Below are 22483 nucleotides of genomic sequence, written 5' to 3' on the forward strand. Positions count from 1 at the left end.
AGACAATGCGGTCTTTCACAAGCTGGTGGAGGGCAGGGATGGCTTTTCGAGAAAAAATGTGCCGACTGGGTAGGTGATAGCATGGGACAGCATAGGCCATGAGCTCTCGGAAAGCTTCGCTTTCTACCAAACGGAAGGGCATCATCTCTAATGAGATCAGTTTGGCAATGTAGGCGTTCAAAGCCAGTGTACGCGGATGATAGGATAAGTGCTTTCTTGTCCTACTCAGAGTGTCTTGTATGGTGAGCTGGACTTGAGAGCTGCATATGGGGGAACTAGCATTGGACATGACAGACTGAGAAGGGGTTGGTGATGGTGAGGGTGTTGATGGCCTAGATTCAGCGTTTCCTTGTGAAAATATTGTGTTTGCGTTACTGGTTTGGCCTAGCGATGACACCTCAACATTTCTTGATGGTGGGGTGCTTAGCGGTGGCCTTACAGTGGGGGAAGCAATGGAGCGTTGCCGGCTAACTTGAGTCGGAGCAGGTGCACAAGTGCTACCTGAGCTTTTGTAGTCCGTCCATGCTTGCAAGTGCATGTTGGTTAAATTCCTTTTCTCAAATAACAAGGCCTATATAAAGCTTCTTGTAATATACTACAATCCAAGAGAAAGAGGAAGTATGAATAACACTGTAGAAAGACATGCAGTAAGCTAAAAATAGCGTTGATTAAGTCATATAAAATACATACTCATTGTATGGATCACAAAAGGTATACATAGATACAATGTGCACAATGGAACCACCAGCAGAGGTATCACATAGACAAAAGTATAGGGAAAGTGTTACTATCGTATGATTTTATTTTGGTGCACTGAATGATTATCTGAAAAACAATACTGACAGTATAAAATGTATAATTACATAAATGCACCCTTCTTAAATATGTAAATACTGAACAAAATCCCCAATAACATAATTTATCATGTGATATGAGATAATTGTAAAAGGATGAGCTGTCAGGTAGCATATGTAGATAATAAGCCACCAGCTAAATCCTCCCAGACTAGCTAGTGCATGGCAGAACTAAAGAAGGCTGACAATATGTAAGAGAATTGTATGTCCATCTTGATCCAAAAAGTGCTAAGTGCAAACTGCAATAAGGTAAAGGTATAATATAGCCTAGTGGCAATGCATGGAAAACGAATCACAAAGTCAGAAAGCCTCCTACCATGGAAAGAACATATCGCTATGTGGAAAAGTGCAACTGCACAGCTGAAATAATTAAATATGCATAGCAGCTCAATGTGAATACCTAACCTGTAGGTGGCAGCCGTTCCCCGACGCACGTTTCGCGTGAGCTTCTTCAATGAGCTTTTTCTTCTATCCCCTATTGAAGAAGCTCACGTGAAACGCGCGTCGGGGAACGGCTGCCACCTACAGGTTAGGTATTCACATTGAGCTGCTATGCATATTTAATTATTTCAGCTGTGCAGTTGCACTTTTCCACATAGCGATATGTTCTTTCCATGGTAGGAGGCTTTCTGACTTTGTGATTCGTTTTCCATGCATTGCCACTAGGCTATATAATACCTTTACCTTATTGCAGTTTGCACTTAGCACTTAGCACTTTTTGGATCAAGATGGACATACAATTCTCTTACATATTGCCAGCCTTCTTTAGTTCTGCCATGCACTAGCTAGTCTGGGAGGATTTAGCTGGTGGCTTATTATCTACATATGCTACCTGACAGCTCATCCTTTTATAATTATCTCATATCACAAGATAAATTATGTTATTGGGGATTTTGTTCAGTATTTACATATTTAAGAAGGGTGCATTTATGTAATTATACATTTTATACTGTCAGTATTGTTTTTCAGATAATCATTCAGTGCACCAAAATAAAATCATACGATAGTAACACTTTCCCTATACTTTTGTCTATGTGATACCTCTGCTGGTGGTTCCATTGTGCACATTGTATCTATGTATACCTTTTGTGATCCATACAATGAGTATGTATTTTATATGACTTAATAAACGCTGTTTTTAGCTTACTGCATGTCTTTCTACAGTGTTATTCATACTTCCTCTTTCTCTTGGATTGTAGCATGTTGGTTAAATGTCTAAGCATGCAACTGGTATTCAAATTTCTTAGATTTTTCCCTCTGCTAAAGGTCCTTCGGCACTTCTTACAGAAAACCTTTGCGTCATCAGTAGGATTTTGTTCAAAAAAGTTCCACACTGCACTCTTCCTACTATGGTACAAATTTTCAGGGCTTGCAAGCTGTGTTAATTTGACCATCTGGCCAAGCTGTCCTGCAACTCTTTTAGTTTTCTTGCCAAGTTTTTTGACAGCGACGGGCCTGCCGGATAACCGCTGCTGCGATGACGATGCCTGCTGCGGATCCTTTTCCTGTTCTGACCTATTGTCACCAGCACCCTCTTCCCCCAATGGATGCCAATCCGGTTCAAGAACTGGGTCATCCATGACCTCGTCTTCAATGTCATCTGCTCCTTCCTCTGTACCTTCCTCTGTGGCACCATGTTTGGTGGTATAGTATGCGGGAAGGGGCGCCTGAGTTTCATCAGGGTCTGATTCGGGCTCAGTAGACTGCGAGGGCAATGTATTGCTGTGGGTGAATGTACCAGCAGATTTGTCTAGCAGTGGCTGTGCATCAGTGCACTCCATTTCAGATTCATCTTGGACTGGGGAATTCAGGATTTGACTTGACAACCCAGGAATGGTATGTGAAAAGAGCTCCATGGAATAATTGAAGTGTGTGCTGCAGCATCCCTCACTTTTGGTGTGGGTGAAGGACACAATGAAAGGTGTTGTTCCTGACCAGAGGCCTGCACTGACGACTCTGTGCTTGCAGTTTTTGTAACTTCAGAAGAGGAGGCAATAGAGCTGGAGGCTGTTTCGGCAATGTAAGCCAAAACCTGTTCCTGATGCTCCGGCTTTAAAAGCGGTTTACCTACTCCCAGAAAAGGGAACCTTAAAGGCCTTCTTGTGTGAGACGATGATGCAAGCTCAACACCTCCTGCCTTAGCTGCTAATGTGCTTTTGCCAGAACCAGCCGATGCAACACCACCATCAGTACCAGCTGGGCCCCCCCGCCCATGTCCGCGGCCTCTTCCACCAGACTTCCTCATGTTTTCGAATATGTATCAAAAATACCAGCAGAGAAATGGTACTGTATGAGTAGCGTACAGCTGTGTAAGGTGTATGTAAGAAGTGAAATCTCCGTATATATTTTGTGAGTCACAGATGCTCACCCAGTATGTATTTCACCGTAATCCAACAAGCAGATATACGGTACTGTATCAGAGGTGTACAGCTGTATACGTTGTTGGTGAAACGGTCAATCTCCGTATATGTATTTACGGAATGTCACACACACACACGCTGACTCTGTGTAGATGTGACAGTAATAAGAACACGAGATATCAGATACTGTTTGACAATCGGACTGCTCAATACGGTGTATAAAGAAATGGAAATGTCCATATATGTATTTATGGAGTGTCACACACACATGCTGACTCTGAGTAAATGTGACAGTAATAAGAACACCAGATATCCGATACTGTTTGATAATCGGACACCTCAATACGGTGTATGTATGGAAAAATGTCAATCTCTGTGTATTTTTTTACGGAGTCACACACATATAGCATGTATTTGTCCGTGATACCGGCCGGTACACGGTAGTGTGTGAGGAGCGTACACCTCTTTACGGTGTGTGAAAAAATTTACACTCAGTATCTACTGTGCAGAAAAAAAAGGAATAAAAGGATTTTTGCTTTTTAAAAAGCAGTCTGCACAGCAGTGTACAAACAGCAATGCTGCTATCACTTACCCTTAAAAGGCAGCCTAATCACCAACAGAGCTGCTGCACAAAAAAGTGTGAAAAAATGAACGCTTGCTAACTGTGCAGAGAAAAGGAAAAAACATGACAAACATTTCCATTATGCGTTTGCAAAGGGGTTAATAATCTTGTATCATCTCAGCAGATGGAAGCCTTATGATACCTTGTGACATAGCAGCCATGCCAGCAGAAGACCTTTGTGAAGCTAAAATCTGTATTTCACCCATGATAGAAATGGTCAACACTCCAAATACTATTGACCTTACCAGTGTGGCACCCCTGAGAGTTCAATCACCACAGAGGTACTGCACCTCCTCCTGAGGTGTGTTGCCCCACCATCCAGGTAAGGTGGAGACACCTGACGACGCTCCAACACCTGCATCCCACACAACATAGTAGTGTAGCAAAGCACCCTTTGGTGGCTCCCTGCTTGGAACACGAAGCGTGCTGGGAGGCGGGTGGAGTTTAGTTTTGCACCCAAAAGAGCGGGAAGAGTGTGGGATTTGGTCAGTCTGTCACAGGAGTCTGTGAGAGGAGAGCCCCGGAGTGGGATGGATGGAAGGAAGTGCTGCAGCCGACCTCAGTGACCTGGGTCCGCTGGCACAGGAAAGGAACAGTAATAGAAAGCCTGACTCTCCATAAGAAAGAAAGGATTAGTACGGAACGTGAGGAGAAGAAGAGGACTAAGGATTAGGGTTAGAGGAGAACCCTTCCCAAGTTCTAAGCGCAAGGCCGGGGTCCGGTCCCCGAGGTTGTATGGATACTAATGGTCCTGCAGCAGACACCGGAGGAATAGAAGTTGTCACCACTTTATTCCCACACAAGACTTGGGGGCACTACATCATTGTGAGTGAGCCGGGACTAGGTAGTAAGGAGTCCCCGAAGCAGGCTTCAGCTGTCTGCCGTACAAGTAGAGTTCATAGGAACATCTGACAGGAGGAACTCCAGTGTAACTCAGTACTGTGAGTACTTCACTAAAGGCGCAATAAGGGAGACGTTCAGAAAAGGCCTATGTTGGGGGAGTGTTGGAAAGGAGTACTTCATCTTGCCTGGAAGTTGGCTGAGCTCCTGACCCGGAGGACACGGTACAGATGCGGGCCCTTGTACCACAACAGACTGAGTAAAGCTTTGGAACTACATGCCCTGGTGTCCTCTACTTATTCCTGCGTCAACCTGCCCGGCACTGCTACATCCCCTGCGCCTGACACTACACCATCTACATGTCACTTCACCTACTCTGCCCTGGGACTACAGCCCTGCCTGTGGAGGGCTATAACATCATTGCTGCACCACACTATCAGTCCCAGAGGATCTGTCTGCAGCGTCGGCTTAACATCTTCATTGCCGAACACCACAGGTGGCGTCACGACTCATTCATTCATAAACTCTAATCACCATAAGCACGCTGAACATTCCCCTTTTACAAAGGGCTCCCAGGGCCACGGGCTGGGTCCCAGCTGCCGTGACATCTCCCATTGAAGCTCATCGGGCCCGGTACCGAGTACCCCCCACAGCCCTAAGCGGGCGACCCACCAGCCTTGAATTCCACAATGTTCTTACACATCGACGCTTAGGAAAAATAAATGTGAGTTTATCCTCCTTCGTATTCAACCAATGTATCCTGCACAGATACCCAGGAGGGATGTACATATTCATTACAGGATGCTCATATGTAAAGATAATTGGGATAAACTAGTGACATATTACACATTAATAGATTAGCTTTTGGTCTGATCTGTTGTGATTTTTCTCCAGGTCATCTTGACATCAGATCTGGTCAATGAAGGACTGCTGGCCATTAAGATCATGGACAAAAGATCTTGTAGGGAGGCCATTTTCTCTAAAGATCTAGCAGTCATGAGAATGGCTGCTGGATGCCCCTACCTAATGTCCATGCGGGCGTATATGGAGACACAAACCAATTATGCAATATCCATGGACTATATGGCTGGAGGAGACCTGTTTGACCACATAGCAGAGTCGATGTTGTTTAACACAGAGACAACAAGGTAAATGTCTTGTACTAAATGTTAATAATCCGCTGTAGCCCTAGAGCAATGGACAATGACAACAGGAAAAAATAATGACATCAAAAGGACACATGTATGATCTTCTCATGTTCTCTATATGATTGTTTATGTAACCACTGATCCACACTTCCATTTTTACTCCATAGACTCTTTGCGGCAGAGATGGTGTGCGGACTCCAATTCCTGCATGAGCATGGCGTCATACATTGGTAATTAGGTCGCCCTCCCAGGGCTGTGGGGTACTCGGTACCGGGTAGGTATCAGCGGGATGTGTCACAGCAGCAGTGACCCAGTCCGTGGCCCTGGGCGCCCAAGTAATAGGGGAGATTGAATCGTGGAAATGCAATGGATTAGATGAATAGTTTGTGACACCACCTGTGGTGTTCGGCAACTGAGGTGTTAGGCCGACGCTGCATGCAGATCCTCTGGGACTGGTGGTGTGGTGCAGCAAAGATGTTAAAGCTCCCCACAGGTGGAGCTGTAGTCCCAGGACAGTGTAAAAAGCAGATAATAGTGGGGAGACGTGGATGGTGCAGAAATGTAGCAGTGTTGAGGATGTTGGTGCCGGAATGAGTGGAGGACACAAGGTCTTGTAGTTCCAAAGCTTTACTCACAGTCTGTAGTACGTACAAGTGCCTGCCTCTGTGCTAGGTCCTCCGGGTCAGGGGCTGTAAAATAATGCTTATCCTGTAAAATACTCAGGACTAGTTACCAGATAAAAATGTAGTGGTTTATTTGGTTTCTTCCATCAAAGAAAAGATTATTACAGAAAAACATAAAAATAGGTGAAAGAGAAATTGTCCGTTATTGCAAAAGCTTGTCATCTTCTTTCTCTAAGATCCCACATGGCAAATGGCCTCTGTCTCTCTTAGGCTTCTTTGTAGTAAAGTAACATACCAGTTGTTCAGTTATGTCATCTTGCCTCTGTGTCTCATGATGGTGAGGAAAGGATCCAGCGACCTCTACAGTTAGCCATGAATTATATACGTCTCCTAAAGCACGTGGTCTCTACATATATGGAGCTGTCTTTCTACCATGAGCCAAGCTTAAAAATAGCCTATGTCATTTCAGCTAGCAATGTACAGAACTGGGTGTAATAAGAAATATTTAACGGATTATTAATATTTAACAATTCCCCCTTTTGAGGGAGACAGACATTAATTGGAACCCTCAAAATATAATGAGATCTTTTTTCTTCTTTTCTTCTTCTTTGACAAAATAATTTAATATCAATAATAATAATAATAATAATAATAATATCAGATTACCGTTATAAGTACTCAATGACATAATTGATGTGAATTCATGTTATGGTAAGCCGTGAACAATATTCATATAAAATATGTATAATTATACTTCCCTAAGTCTAAATTGAAGCATCTCAGGTCCAGTCATCATCATCTGATGTCATCTGGTCGTCATTTTGATGTCTTCTGTCTTCTTCTTGGTTCTTTTTAAAACCACAGTTTTTCTCTAGCATATAGATGTTGTAGAAATCGTGTTGTGTATCAAATCAAAGTCCATAATTTCAAATGTGAATACGAAAACAAAGTCTATGCAGCTTTAATATCTGTGCAGTGTCATCTTTAAAAACCTGGGCTTACATTGGCTCGCCTTGGATATTCTGGAATCCTCCATCGGCACTGGTCTTTGAACAGGTGTGACGTCTTTGGTCAGCAAAGCAAGGGTTAAAATGACTCTTCCTTGCTAAACATAGCACCATAACCAGTCCTTGTCCTAATGCACAGGACACATGTCAGGGTTGTAGCTTCCTGAAAATTACCTTATTGTTCACCAGCTTTACATCGAAGCTTTACAGGTGATTGAAAACTTCTGGAACTTGATAAGAACGTGATAACACAGTTCACATCAGCATCGCAGGATCATCGTCCTCTGGTTGTCAGGTTAGACACTTTAATTGTGACTGTCAGTGGTGGATACTGCACTTGTGGCTGTCATTGGTGGATACTGCACTTGTGGCTGTCAGTGGTGGATACTGCACTTGTGGCTGTCAGTGGTGGATACTGCACTTGTAATTAACACAGTTCATTTCTCAGAAGTCATAGCTTTGTTACCTTCTGGGACTTGTGGATCGCGGCATTCTTCTTCTTGCAACTGATAAGAATCAATTTTAATATGAAAAGTCTTTATTAACGTAATTTCAGTATCTTGCTTGAAGTCTTCATTCCCTAGTCTATACCAAATCTGGTAATTTTCCTATCCTATAATATCACAGCGTACCATAGCAATCAGTAATATCCATATAATTATTATCAGAATTTGTACCATATATAGATTTCAATATTTGAAATAATAAACCAATAATAAGTGATAATACATTATTATCCATATTTTTCATGTGATAGAACCTTTTTTTATGTCATAGGTGTAATTACCTTTTTCAACCCATAGGTGTCACTGTGTTTTATGTAATCAGTGTTTTCATCTTTATTAATAAGGAATATATTTATTATACTAATAATATGTAGGAATGTGTAGCCATGAACCAAAATAAGAATATATGAGTGAGTGAATGAATGAATAAAAGAATTGTTGCATATAACTCAGAAGTGAAACATTTCCTTTGTAATGAAACCGTATCATTGTTATATTTAATGAAGCAAAATTCTATAGTAGATATTACTTTACTATTGATGAAAGAAAAAATAAAAATGTAAGAATTAAAAATAAAAATAAGAATAAGAATAAAAATAAAAATAAGGCCTTTATGTTGATGCAGAGTAGTTATGTCTTCAGTAACATATACCCTTAATATTTCCATGATCTGGATTATTTCATAATTGTCATAAACTTGTGTTACCAAAATATATAAATTATGCACCTTTGCATATAATATTCTCTTAGTGTAAAGAACTGACTCTTTATAATACTTATTATTATACCCAATACTTATACCATTGTACCTTATTAATATTTTTTTCCTATTAAAATGTGTGAAGAAGAGGTATTAATCAAATGTGATGAAGGTAGTCAGGATCAAAAACATATTTTCCCCCTTAATACCAAAAAATATTGTTCTATGAAATAATTCATTTATCAAAACCAAAATTAAAAATAATTAATGTATAAATTATGTGAATTTATACTTGCTTATACCATTATTTGTCTGAAGATGTGTAACCATCAAAATTAATTTGAATATCATAAAATTATCCTTTGGAAAAATTAATTTGCATAAACCATTTTGATGTGCGATTGCACTTTGCACTTATCCACAATTAACTAAATCAAGAAATAATAATTACTATAGAAATATATGTTGTATAGATAATAATATTTCATTATATATCCTAATATTCTAATAATTTAACTGATCTGCATATTCCTCCTAAAGATAAAAGCTTTTGGGGTTTTTTTTTTCCTTTCTCTCATGCATTCAGGATCCTGAGGCCTCACAAACGTATCACATTACTCGCTCAGCAGCTGCTCATACACTCAGTCACTGTCACTCAGACTGTGTCACATATTTAAGTTTAAACCAAATACCTCACATACGAAGGTGTGATGAATACACGTATTTTAACCCAAATTATCCTAATTATCAATGCATTGTAAACTATTTAAATTTAGTCTTAATATTTCTTTGAATATTCCCCAAATACTCATGACATAAATATATGTTGTATAGCTATACTTGACATTTAGGCCTGGAAAAAAATTCCATTGGTTTGCAAAAGTTGAGACCCCCTTAAAAATTCTTTTCCTAAAAACAGGGACATAGTATACTGGTATACTTGTATTATTAGAACAAGGTTCAAGTTTCACATGCTGTGGTTGTCATTCAAGCCATGCAGTTAGTTATATGCATATTATTTCAGTGTTAAATATATATAAATTCATGCAATTATTGCAACTTCCTGTGTAAATAAAGGCATAAATCCTTGGAAGAGAATTTTTCCCGATTAAGTCCTGCTTTGAAATGAAAATTCTAAGGAAACATAAAAGATAAGGTTAATATCATATTCATAATTCTAAATATTATTACTGATGTAGATTTTAATTTTCATTAAAAAATACAGTTCTACTATTTCTACTTCTACAAACACTCTATATATACTGTATGAATATGTATATATCCACAAACCATAAAACTACAGGATTATACTCTATAAAATAATTACATATAACTCACTAATTGTATAACACTGTTACACAATATATATATAATTACTTTTTTAGCCAATTCCTAAACCCATACTTATTTCTCTGCAAAAAATATCCTGAAAAGTTCTTGCCATTTTAAAGCTGATAGTTTCTTGGAGCAGAGTATTCAGTTTACAGGCCATGATGTCACTCACCACCTGTTTCTGTCTGTCAAATTCGGCCATCTTTGTTACAGAAAGAAGATCAGAACTTGGAATTTTATAGGGTTTAAACTGTGAAGTTTTTTCGGTGCTCCTTTGCATCATTCCATATGGCTTATAACAAATATGTGATTTTCTTCGTTCTTCATAGATTTGATTTTGAGGAAAACTCATTTTAGAAGGCTTTGCTAATACAGGCTTCTGATAAGATTTTACTCTGCCTATCTTCACAAAATTGGCACAATTTACTTTCCTTTCACGATTCTCGTGTTTTCTGGCAAAATCAAGGGATTGCGCACATTCAAACAAAGAATCTTTTTGTGACGCAATAACACGAGATGCAGGATTTAAAAACCAAAATTTGCTTACAAAACTCCTTATGAGGGACTGTGTTTTGACATTCTCACTCAGCATTTTGTACAAACGCTCATATATGGACATGAACGTAAAAATACATTCCTTCCGACCAATCCTTAATTTTTGAAGAATATCAATATCTGGATGATTTTCATTTGATGAACAAAAAATCAGAATTTTTAATCTGTCCTTATCATTTAAATTCTCATGTGTTTCACCAGATAACTTTAAAGTCAATCTCCTAGCAAAATTTACAGGGATCCACATTTTGAACAACTGATTCTTCTCCTCGTTAGATAAATCAAATTTATCAACACAACTTTCAAAAACCTCAGAGTTTCTACAAACATGGATTGTATTATCATATGCAGGTATTATTTTGCATATCTTTAGCAAAGTTTTTCTTACTTTCCTTCGGATTTGGGCCTGTGAGTGATCTATTTTTAGTGGTACGTCTTTCCCTTGTACGTCCTCTACGTCAGTTCTGAAGTCTCCTCCTACTTCTCCATCTTGTTCCACGTCTGCAAGGTCACCTTCAATAGATGCTGCTACTTGTAACTGTTTCTCCACATTACAGTGAATCTCGGGAATATCACTATCCTCTACACAATCATTTTTGGATTTCTCTGACACAGATCTATGAAATATATCTACCATCTGTAGAATATTTTTTAATCTCTCTCTTTCTCTATTGAAGAATTTACAGTCTAACTTCTGATTCGCCAGTTCGCACTCAGCATATAATCTTAGCCATAATACTTCTGGATTAGACTTGTCTACAGACTTAAATTTCAATCTACTCTGCTTAGCAAGAGAATTAATTACATCCATTTCTCTTACCTTGAAATTTCTCAGCTTGTTCCTTTAATGGACAACGCTGGGCTCTTGTCTTCACACGTCTTGGCTTCAGCACGTCTGGCACTTTGGCACTTGTAGTACTTCTCAATCTATCTGGCAATTCTTACTTCTAGGTTCTGTCTGATTCTTGTAAGTAGTAGATTTCCTGATAACTTGCACATATGACGTTAGTAAAGTTCAATCCCCCTTTTGGGCAAGTTGAGGGAAAACCGCAAAAAAAATACAAAAGTTCAGATTTGGCTGGCTCTCCAATGTAAAATAATGCTTATCCTGTAAAATACTCAGGACTAGTTACCAGATAAAAATGTAGTGGTTTATTTGGTTTCTTCCATCAAAGAAAAGATTATTACAGAAAAACATAAAAATAGGTGAAAGAGAAATTGTCCGTTATTGCAAAAGCTTGTCATCTTCTTTCTCTAAGATCCCACATGGCAAATGGCCTCTGTCTCTCTTAGGCTTCTTTGTAGTAAAGTAACATACCAGTTGTTCAGTTATGTCATCTTGCCTCTGTGTCTCATGATGGTGAGGAAAGGATCCAGCGACCTCTACAGTTAGCCATGAATTATATACGTCTCCTAAAGCACGTGGTCTCTACATATATGGAACTGTCTTTCTACCATGAGCCAAGCTTAAAAATAGCCTATGTCATTTCAGCTAGCAATGTACAGAACTGGGTGTAATAAGAAATATTTAACGGATTATTAATATTTAACAGGGGCCCAGTCAACCTCCAAGCAAGATGGAATGCTCCCTTCCAACACTCCGCCAACATGTGCCTTTCTGAACGGCTCCTCTATAGCGCCTTGAGTGAAGTACTCCCAGTACTGAGTTACACTGGAGTTCCTCCCGTCAGATGTTCCCAAGAACTATACTTGTACGGCAGACAGCTGTAGCCTGCTTCGGGGACTCCTTAATCCCGGCTCACTATCAAGGTTGCGCTTGTGCCCTCAAATCTTAGGTGGGAGTAGTGCATTTACAGCCCACTACTCCTCCGGTGTCTGCTGTAGGACCCTTAGTATCCATACAACCTCGGGGACTGGGCCCCGGCCTTGCGCTTAGAACTTCTAGGCAGGGTTCTCTCCTAACCCACGTCCTCTGTTCCCTTTTACTCCTACGTTCCGTACTAGTCTTTCCTTCTTATGGAAGATCAGGTTTCTCTTCAATGTCTGTCTCTCTTATTTCCTTTCCCGTGCCAGCAGACCCAGATCACTGTGATCTGCTGCAGCACTTCCTTCCTCCATCCCTCTCTCAGGGATCTCCTGACAGACTCACTCTCTGACTGACTGACTGCCTGAAATCCTAAACCTTCCCGCTCTTTTATGTATTCTAACTCCACCCGCCTCTCAGCACGTTTCGTGTTCCAAGCAGGGAGCCACCAAAGGTGCTCTACTACACTCCAAGCAGGGAGCCGCAATGTGGCTTTGCTACACTACTTTGTGATGATGGGTGCAGGTGTTGGAGCGTGGTCATGAGCCTCCAACTTACCTGGATGGTGGGGTACCACACCTCAGGAGGAGGTGCAGTACCTCTGTGGCAACTGAACCCTCAGGGGCGCCACATAATCATTTCACCTCCATAAATCTGTCACTTGTGACTCTCTGTTGTCTCCTTACATATCTATTGTAGAAAGTTCTTTTCATGAATTATCCTCACAATCAGTGTCTGCTCCTTCTCCCTGCAGTGACCTGAAGCCAGAGAACATCCTTCTCCAAGACACCGGACACATCAAAATCTCCAACTTTGGCTTATTAGCCATGAATGTGTCTGAGGGTGACATAGTGAGGTACATTGTTGGCACTCAGGGTTACATAGCGCCAGAGGTAAGGAACATCTCTGTGTGATTGGTGCCGATAGTAGGATTGAGGGACAATCTGATCCCAATGTGTCTTGCTCACATCTAATTACAGACCGATTCTTATAGTATCTTTGTGTAAATCCTGTTCCTGGTATATTCAGCTTCTCTGCAATCTCATGTTTTCACAGATAATGGACCGTGAAGGCTACAACCATTTGGCAGACTCATTTTCATTCGGCATCATCCTATATATGATGAGTGTAGGTAACCAGCCATTCTATAGCGAAGGCTCAATGGAGGAGTACCACAAGTCTCTGCGTGAGCACATCCCTTATTTTCCATCAGGGATCTGCATTAATACCATCCATATCATAAAAGGGGTGAGTAAGATCAGATGGATAAGGATGATGGGGGATTACAAGAAGAGATAGAAGATAAGATGTGGACAGTCCATAGACATTGTGTAATAACTTATCAGTAATAATAAATAATCTCATGACTAATGGTCTCTTTCATTTTCTAGCTTCTTTGCAAAACTCCATCTGCCCGATTTGCCATTACATCATCTATCAGATCCCATCCGTTCTTCTACTCCATAGACTTGAGCGATGTGGAATGCGGCAGATCTGACCCACCATTCCCATATTACTATGTAAGTACAACACATGCGGACATCCATAATGTTGTCACTTCCCAGTAACACAGTTACCCACTACACCCCTTATTGTTATATCTTCCACTACACTGTATATACTGAATGTGAGGAACTCATTCTCAGACGTGTATATTTCTCTTCTTACAGCAGGACTACTAGGCTGACAACAATCAGCCCCATTCCAGTAACATCCAGGAATGATGATTTACATTAATCGGATGAGACAACAAAACTGGACTTTCTCATTTACTGGACTGTGACAAACCTACCGAGCTTCCACCACATAACATCCACGTAGATTTGAGCATCAAACATCCAGGGATTTATTCCGATCGCCATATTTGGGGTCAGGAAGGAATTTTTTTCCCTTGATATGAGGATAATCCAACAACGAGTACTCAGGGTTAATTTTCACCTTCCTCTGGATCAACATAGCAAGTAATTAAAGGCTGAAATTGAAGGACTTCTTTTCAGCTATACTTGCTATGTCACCATCTGGATGACTCATCTACAATGTGGTGGTAAGGAGAAGACTACCAGATATGGACAGAAAGAAGGCAGCGGCTTCGCCTTCACCTACCGGTTATGGACTGAAAGAAGGAAGCGGCTGCTCCTCCACATACCGGATATGGACAGAAAGAAGGAAGCGGCTGCTCCTTCACTTATAGAAAATGTACAGACATAAGGAAGCGGCTGCTCCTTATCTCACTTGGCCATGTACAGACAGAAGGCAGCGGCTGCTCCTTCACCTACTTGTCCATGTACAGACAGAAGGCAGCAGCTGCTCCTTCACCTACAAGGCCATGGACAGACAGAAGGCAGTGGCTGCTCCTCACCTTCCTGCCCATGGTCAGACAGAAGGCCATATGGTTGATCGCCATGCTGTAGGAATCCAGGAAAACTCCAACTACACAGATCACATGTCACATATTCCTGCTCTTCTCCTCTCTCATGTGTGACCTGGATGTCCAAAATCAGCACAAGTGCAAACCAAGGCCAGAGGAGTGGAATCATCATCAGCTCCTTTCTACAGAAAGTGACAGTATTTATACACTTTTTTTTTATCATCATTGCAAATTAACAACTTCATTGCACAAATACATTTATAAAACATCTCTGCTGTTTTTGGTTAGATTCTTCTCATATACAGACCTGCTTTTTTATTTTTATGGATATTATTATCAAGACCTGGACAAGGTATTTTGGTGCTTAGGTAGATGAAACCAATGGCTCCCCTCGAGAAAAGGAATTGGTTAGATGCTATAATAACAGGACTTCTAATGCTGCAGATCTCCCCTTCAATCAGTCCAATAACAATAACAATCTCTGATGACTACTTCCATTAATTGTTACCTTTTTAACCAAAATATATCAGCAAAAGAAAAAAAAGTCTACTTTAGAGGTGATGCATAACAGGGAGCGCAATTTCAACTTCGCCCTGGGTTCTGTTGGACGTGGCCCCCAGTCCCCCTAGCCTCCCCCTGGGCCAGGGAGAGGCTAGTGGGGACTGGAGGCCTGCATCCAACAGGGCCCAGGGGGAGGCTAGTGGGGACTGGAGGCCTGAGTCCAACAGGGCCCAGGGGCCCTGTTGGATGCGGGTCTCCAGTCTCCACTAGCCTCCCTCTGGGCCCTGTTGGATGCTGGCTCCCTGGGCCTGTTGGATGCTGGCCTGGCCCCCCTGGGCCCTGTTGGATGCTGGCCTGGCCCACATGGGCCCTGTAGGATGCTGGCCTGGACCCCCTGGGCCCTGTTGGATGCTGGCCTTGCCTCCAGTGGGCCCAGATGGATGTTGGTCTGGCCCCTCCCTGGGCCCAGTTGGATGCTGGCCTGGCCCCCCTGGGCCCTGATGGATGCTGGCCGCCCGGCCCTCTATGGGCACTGTTGGATGCTGGCCACTTGGCCCTCCCTGGGCCCTGCTGGATGCTGGCCGCCCAGTCCTCCCTGGGCCCTGTTTGATGTTGGCCACCCAATCCTCCCTGGGCCCTGTTTGATGCTGGCTGCCTGGCCCCCCTGGACCCTGTTGGATGGATGCAGCTCAGTGGGCCCCCAGTCACCACTGTGCACTGTCTGCAGCCAAGCCTCTTCTCATGGTGCCCAGACTCTGGAGTCTCACCCTGCTCGCCCGCCACCTCCAGCTTGTCGTCCGGTCTGCGGCCTGCCCATTGCCTCGTCCGCTACTCTGGTCTGGACTGCTGCCTCCACCTGGCCATCCGCCGACAGCTTCCACGTGGCACACCGCACGCTGCTCTGCTCCAGAATGAGGAAGTGGAGCAGTGTGTGATGTCACATCGGGACCATGATGCACCCGGCTTAAAGCTACAGTGCCCATTTCCTTTCGCCCATGCATTTACAACACTGTGGTGTCTCTTTAAAACACCACAGTGTTGTTATGCATTGGGGGACGTTCGGAAGCTGCAACCTGCCCTGAACAAAATGTTGGGGGGCCCGAGCGTGGACTGGGGGCCCGAGCACAGACCGGGCTGCCAGCTTGCTCGGGGCCCTCGGCCGGACCCCGCGTTTTCCTCCTTATCACCGGGCCCCATACTGTAGTAAGGACAGTAATGCCCTGATGGCAGCCCTGCAGGAGCTCCAACAACAGCAACAGAAGTGACAGCAACAGGAGGTGCAGATGGAACTCCTCGCAGAGGATGTTTGTGGGAGGCCAGCAGTCCCTAGTCTAGGTGATGACTCATATGTCTGGAAGGAGATATGATATGCCATTCAAAATATGACCCCCAAGTGATAATGTTGAGGCATTTTTCATTGTATTTGACAGGGTAACATAGCTGTAGAATCTGCCACCGCAACAGTGGATGGAGGTGCTGGCCCCCCTATCTAACTGGTGAGCCTAAAAGGTTTATTATGACCTGGCCTTACAGGATGCACAGGAGTATGCCAAATTAAAAACAGAGATATTTGCACTCTCAGGAGTGACTGTGTCAGAGCACAAAAGGTCTAGTCTACTAGGCGTATTGCGGTGACAAAAATCCTTGCTCCCAAATGTTCGACTTACTACATCTCGTACAGAAGTGGTTGAAGCTGGAGTCCTCCAGCCGAGCCCAAATGACTAAGCATGTTGTCATGGACCGATTTAACCACTCCCTTTCAAGTCTAGTGCAGACCTGGCTTGCCCAGAGGTCTCCCCAGAATGCGGACGACCTGGTTGGCCTAGTGGGAAGGTACCAGGTGATCGAGAAGTTGTTGCATGCCTATACTGGAGTACCCAGAAGGAGCCTGATGCTCAAAAGAAGGGTATTAGAGAAACAACTGGGGGGAGTCCAAGGTCCCAGGGGGTCATTGAGGGGTTGCCAAAGGCTGCTGGTAATGACTTAAAAAGCTGTCCATTGTCCTATCTCCGCCGAACAGATGGACTTCAGCATTGTGAGGCGCTGTTCGTATTATACCTATCCAGCCTGCAGTGTGCACATACACCCTGGTGAGAGGCCACAGAGATATCCCGAGATAATAAATAAAATACAGGTGTCTTGACTTGGCTCTGAGGAGTTTGGTAACCCTGGACAGGGCAACACTTACCCCACCGTTGATCCCCGAAATCTCATGAGTGTCTGCTGTGTTAACGGGGATGTCAAGGACTACCACATCACCAGAGTGACTATAAAAACTAACTGTGGCACTGAGTCATGAGCTCCAGAGCTGTTATTTGTGATAAGGAAAGCTGAACCTTTTATATATTTGTTTCCTGAACGGGAGGATCACTGCAGCAACACGGACTGTGCCATATGCTATGTTTTGTTTAGCCGTTAGGCCAGAAAGACCTTGTTTATTTTGCTAACTCTGCACTGGAATATGCAGTACATTTAATAAACCAGTGGAAGATTTAAAGAAATAGTGTTCTTGTGTCTACCTCTTTGTGCAGCCTAGTGAGCAAATCTACCACTGTATCTACACTAGTTTTCTGGTGTACATTGAAAAACGTGGGGTTATCATGCTATATTGTTTGAACTTGTATTATTCTTCACCTGCACAAGGTGCATTAACAAGGCCTTATTGACTATAGGCGAATCTGGCACAGGGAAAATACACACCATGCTTACGATGCTACTATAATAAATCTAGTTTTGCCTTAGAAACAGTGATACAAAATACTGACAATAAGTGACAGTATGAAAGTGGCCTCAGGCCTTATGTGTGAGGTGATGTCCACAAGTCAGAACTGCTTTATGTAGTTGAGCAAGATGGCTGCCATGGGCCTAGGTTTGATGCCTGCACTGCTTTTGATACAAATTATGTTGTGGACAGGGTAATAGTGTGGAGGAAACCAGAACGGCACAGGAAGGATATGGAAGGGATTCCTTGGATGAAGTGTTGTGCCACTAATAAAGAGTTGTGCAGCCTTAACAATTGTAATTCTGATCTTGGAAGTGGCTTAGAAGCGCAGATACAACTTATTTTTTTTTTTAAACACCCAAGGCACGGTGTCTCCAATTTACTTAATTTCCTATGACACAGTCTCTTAAAATATTTAAGCATCAACTTACTACTGAGTTTTTACGCACTCTCAGGATAACTTTCTTCTACCCACCTTTCACAATCATTTCACACTGCAGTCCAGGCCCTCATCCTTGCAGACAGTCTCCTCAAGATTGAAACTGTAGCTGCCTGGTCTTTCGCTCTTCAACTCTATCAGGCAGCAGACATTTGCCACTCTCCTGGTGACTATATCTCACTGTCTCAAGTGTCAGGTTCTCTCTCATCCTTCATTGCACTTCCATCTCACTTCCACCCAAATACAATGGCAGTGTCATGCCTTCAGCCGCAGGCCCGGTCTCCGCTGCGCAGAGAGACTGGCGCCTATGTCGCAGCTCCACTGCTACTACTCACCCTGTCCATGACGCCAGACAATCAGCAGCTCCTTTCTCTTAGAAACTGCACTCTCTTGGCAGGTCTCCTGGTAATGCTCTTAGGAGGCGCGCCCCGCTTCCTGCACATACATAAAACAGCAGGGCACCTGTTCTCTATTAGGGTTGTCTGTGCTGTGATATTCTGTGCATAAAAGGCATCCTCCTCTTGAGGGAGGTGCCTGCACAATGTGTTCATTCTGTGGGATCTCTGCCTCCCACTCAGGCCACACTCTGCTTTGCTCTGCATTCTGAAGGCTGTTGCAATATTCTAATATCTCTGTCTCCTCAGAATCCAATGCAGGCAGTTCCCTCTCCTGGATCCTTCTGGACACTCTGGTTTCTACCCCAGACTGACCAAGGCTCTCCTCTTGGAATCATCCAGTTACCATTGCAGGCTAGATCAGCCTTTCTGGGTTTACAAAGACCTTCCGGGATTCTCACCACCTCCTCTATACGGTCTGTATGGGTCATCCCGCTGGTCCGGGTATCGCGGCATCAAGGTCATCTGGTGTTGCGACGGGGCAGCCCCTGTATAGGGGTACACCATGCCCAGTGCTCCACTACATGGTTCTCTGTCGTGGTCCTGAGGGTTCTTCCCTCAGGCACCTTGTCCATTTGTTTGCTTTTGTGGCGCCACTGAGGGTTCAGTCGCCACAGAGGTACTGCACCTCCTCCTGAGGTGTGGTGCCCCACCATCCAGGTAAGGTGGAGACACCTGACCACACTCCAACACCTGCATCCCACACCACAAAGTAGTGTAGCAAAGCACCTTCGGCGGCTCCCTGCTTGGAGTGTAGCATAGCACCCCTTGATGGCTCCCTGCTTGGAACACAAAACGTGCTGGGAGGTGGGTGGAATTTAGTTTACATAAAAGAGCGGGAAGAGTTGAGTCAGGCAGTCAGTCAGTCATTCATTCAGTCAGTGAATGAGGATGTAGAAGGACAGAGTAGATCCCCGGGAGAGGGATGGAAGAAAGAAGTGCTGCAGCAGGCCACAGTGATCTGGGTCTGCTGGCACAGGAAAGAGACAGAGAAAGGAAGCTTGATTCTCCATTGGGAAGAAGGATTAGCACGGAACGTGAGGAGAATAAGAGAACAAGGACTAGGGTTAGAGGAGAACCCTTCTCAAGTTCTAAGAGCAAGGCCAGGGTCCGGTCCCCCAGGTTGTACGGATACTAATGGTCCTGCAGCAGACACCGGAGGAATAGAAGTTGTCATCACTTTATTCCCACACAAGACTTGGGGGCACAACAGCAATGATAGTGAGCCGGGACTTAGCAGCAAGGAGTCCGCGAAGCAGGCTACAGCTGTCTGCCGTACAATTAGAGTTCATAAGAACATCGGACAGGAGGAACCCCAGTGTAGCTCAGTGCTGGAGTACTTCATTTTAAAGGCGCTATAAGAGGAGACGTTCAGAAAAGGCACATATTTTGGTGGAGTGTTGGAGGGGAGTACTTCATCTTGCCTGGAGGTTGAGCTCCTGACCAGGAGGACATGGCACAGATGCGGGCACCTGTACCTGCAACAGACTATGAGTAAAGCTTTGGAACTACATGCCCTGGTGTCCTCCACTTATTCCTGCGCCAACCCGCCCAGCTCTGCTACTTCCCTTGCGCCCGACACTACACCATCTAAGTGTCATTTCACCTGCTCTGCCCTGGGACTACAGCCCTGCCTGTGGAGGGCTATAACATCATTGCTGCACCACACCATCTGTCCCAGAGGATCTGTCTGCAGCGTCGGCTTACATCTTCATTGCCGAATACCACAGGTGGCGTCACGAATCACTTATAAACTTTCATCACCCTAAGCACACTGCAACAACCCCTTTTACAATGGGCGCCCAGGGCCACGGGCCGGGTCCCAGCTGCCGTGACATCTCCCATTGAAGCTCATTGGGCCCGGTACCGAGTACCCCCACAGCCCTGGGAGGGCGACCCAACTTTCTTTAATAAACATCCTTAGCTTTTGAAGCTCATTCTCCTGTCTCTTGTGTATCGGGTATACAGCTACCACTGAACCATCAGTGGTCTAGTGGGTCCACTATACATCTTCATGCCCTGTGGGCATAACAGTTTGTTCAGGCCATAGACTCCGCCGATACCCGATACTCAGCCCAGGGGGAGCTGGCTGTACTTGACAGAGTCAAGATCAGCTAGCGGCCTTTATGCAAACCTTGGATACCCACCTGTCTACTCTACAGGCTGCCAAGCCCACCAGCACCACCCAGCTAGCAGAGCTCCATCTGGCACTCACTCACCAACTAGAGATGCAGACCCGCTTGTTGGACTACATAACCTCTGGAGGACCAGTTAACTAAAGTACTGCTGGTTGCTGGTTCATCAGTCCTTCAGCCTCCAGTACTGCATCCTATGGTTGTGCCCACTACAGGGACCCAGTCCTCGTCTCTGCAAACCTCCTTGTTACAATGGTGACCCCAAATTGTGCAGAGGATTTCTCAACCAATGCTTGTTGCATTTTTGCTTTTTGCCTCAGCATTATCCAACTGACATGGCCAAGGTGGCTTTCCTTGCCTCACACCTGGAGGGAGAGGCTTTAGCCTGGTTCAACCCCCTAATGGAGCGGAATGATCCCATCGTGTCTGATCTGCAGGTATTCTTGGACACCTTCCGCAAGATATTTGAGCCTGATCGCGCCACATCTGCTATGGAGTTTCTCTTCAATTTGCAACAGGGCTCTCTGTCTGTCGGTCAGTATGCCATCCGTTTCCATACCCTGGCTTCGGAGCTCCAGTGCACCAATGAGCCTTTGGTCGGAGCCTTCTGGCGAGGATTATCCGGAAGAATCAAGGATGAATTGGCAGTCAGGGACCTACCTGAGACCCTGGATGATCTCATATCCCTCGCCATTCGAATTGACCTGCGTCTTCAGGAGCGCTCCAGAGAAAGGATTCTTGAGAAGCGATTTCCTCATCCTGCATGTTGTTCACCGAAACCTCGGTTTCCGCCTTGTCCTGCTCCGGTCTCTAAGAATGAACTCATGGTGCTTGATCGCATTAAGATGGTGAGGAATAGGCAGGAGAAAACGTCCGCTAGGAATCCGCATCGTTATGGTGGATGCCCTGCTCCCAGTCAATGCAGTGGAACGGAGAGGCCGGAGAAACTCTCCCACCTGGGACAGATAAGAGAGGCCTCCCTAGGTGAGAATGATTCCTCCCCTCCAAAAACTATATCCATACAGGTGATCTTCGGAAAGGTGCGGTTCTCCGAGATGGCCTATCTGAACTCTCGATCTGGTGGAAACTTCATCCAGCAAGCAGTGGCCAGGCGGTTCGGGATCCATATCACTCCTCTGCAGCAGTCCCGGCACATCATCTCCGTAGACGGAAGACCCCTGAAAGATCCCATTCTTGGTATCACCGAAGAGGTGGAGCTTCAAATCGGAGAGAATTGCCTTCTTTGTGTTACCGAATCTTTCTCCACCATTTCTACTAGGTCTTCCGTGGCTGCACCATCATGAACCCATCCTGGATTGGCAGTCAGGAGATGTCCTTCGATGGGGTCAGTCTTGTCACAATCACTGCCTCATACCCGTACGGCCTGGTTCAACCCCGTGTCCTCCTGCAGCCTTACCCAGGTTACCCGCTGCCTACTGGTCCTTCGCATATGTATTTGACAAGAAGAAGGCCAAAACTCTTCCCCCTCACAGGCCTTACGATTGTCCCATCGACCTAATCTCCGAATCCACTCCGCCTCGAGGTAGGATCTACCCTCTTTCTCCCACTGAGACTCAAGTCATGTCTGGTTACATCAAGGAGAATTTGGCT

Source organism: Dendrobates tinctorius, unplaced genomic scaffold, assembly GCF_039654945.1.
Source record: "Dendrobates tinctorius isolate UK_male_01 unplaced genomic scaffold, ASM3965494v1 ptg000004l, whole genome shotgun sequence".
Taxonomy (NCBI): domain Eukaryota; kingdom Metazoa; phylum Chordata; class Amphibia; order Anura; family Dendrobatidae; genus Dendrobates; species Dendrobates tinctorius.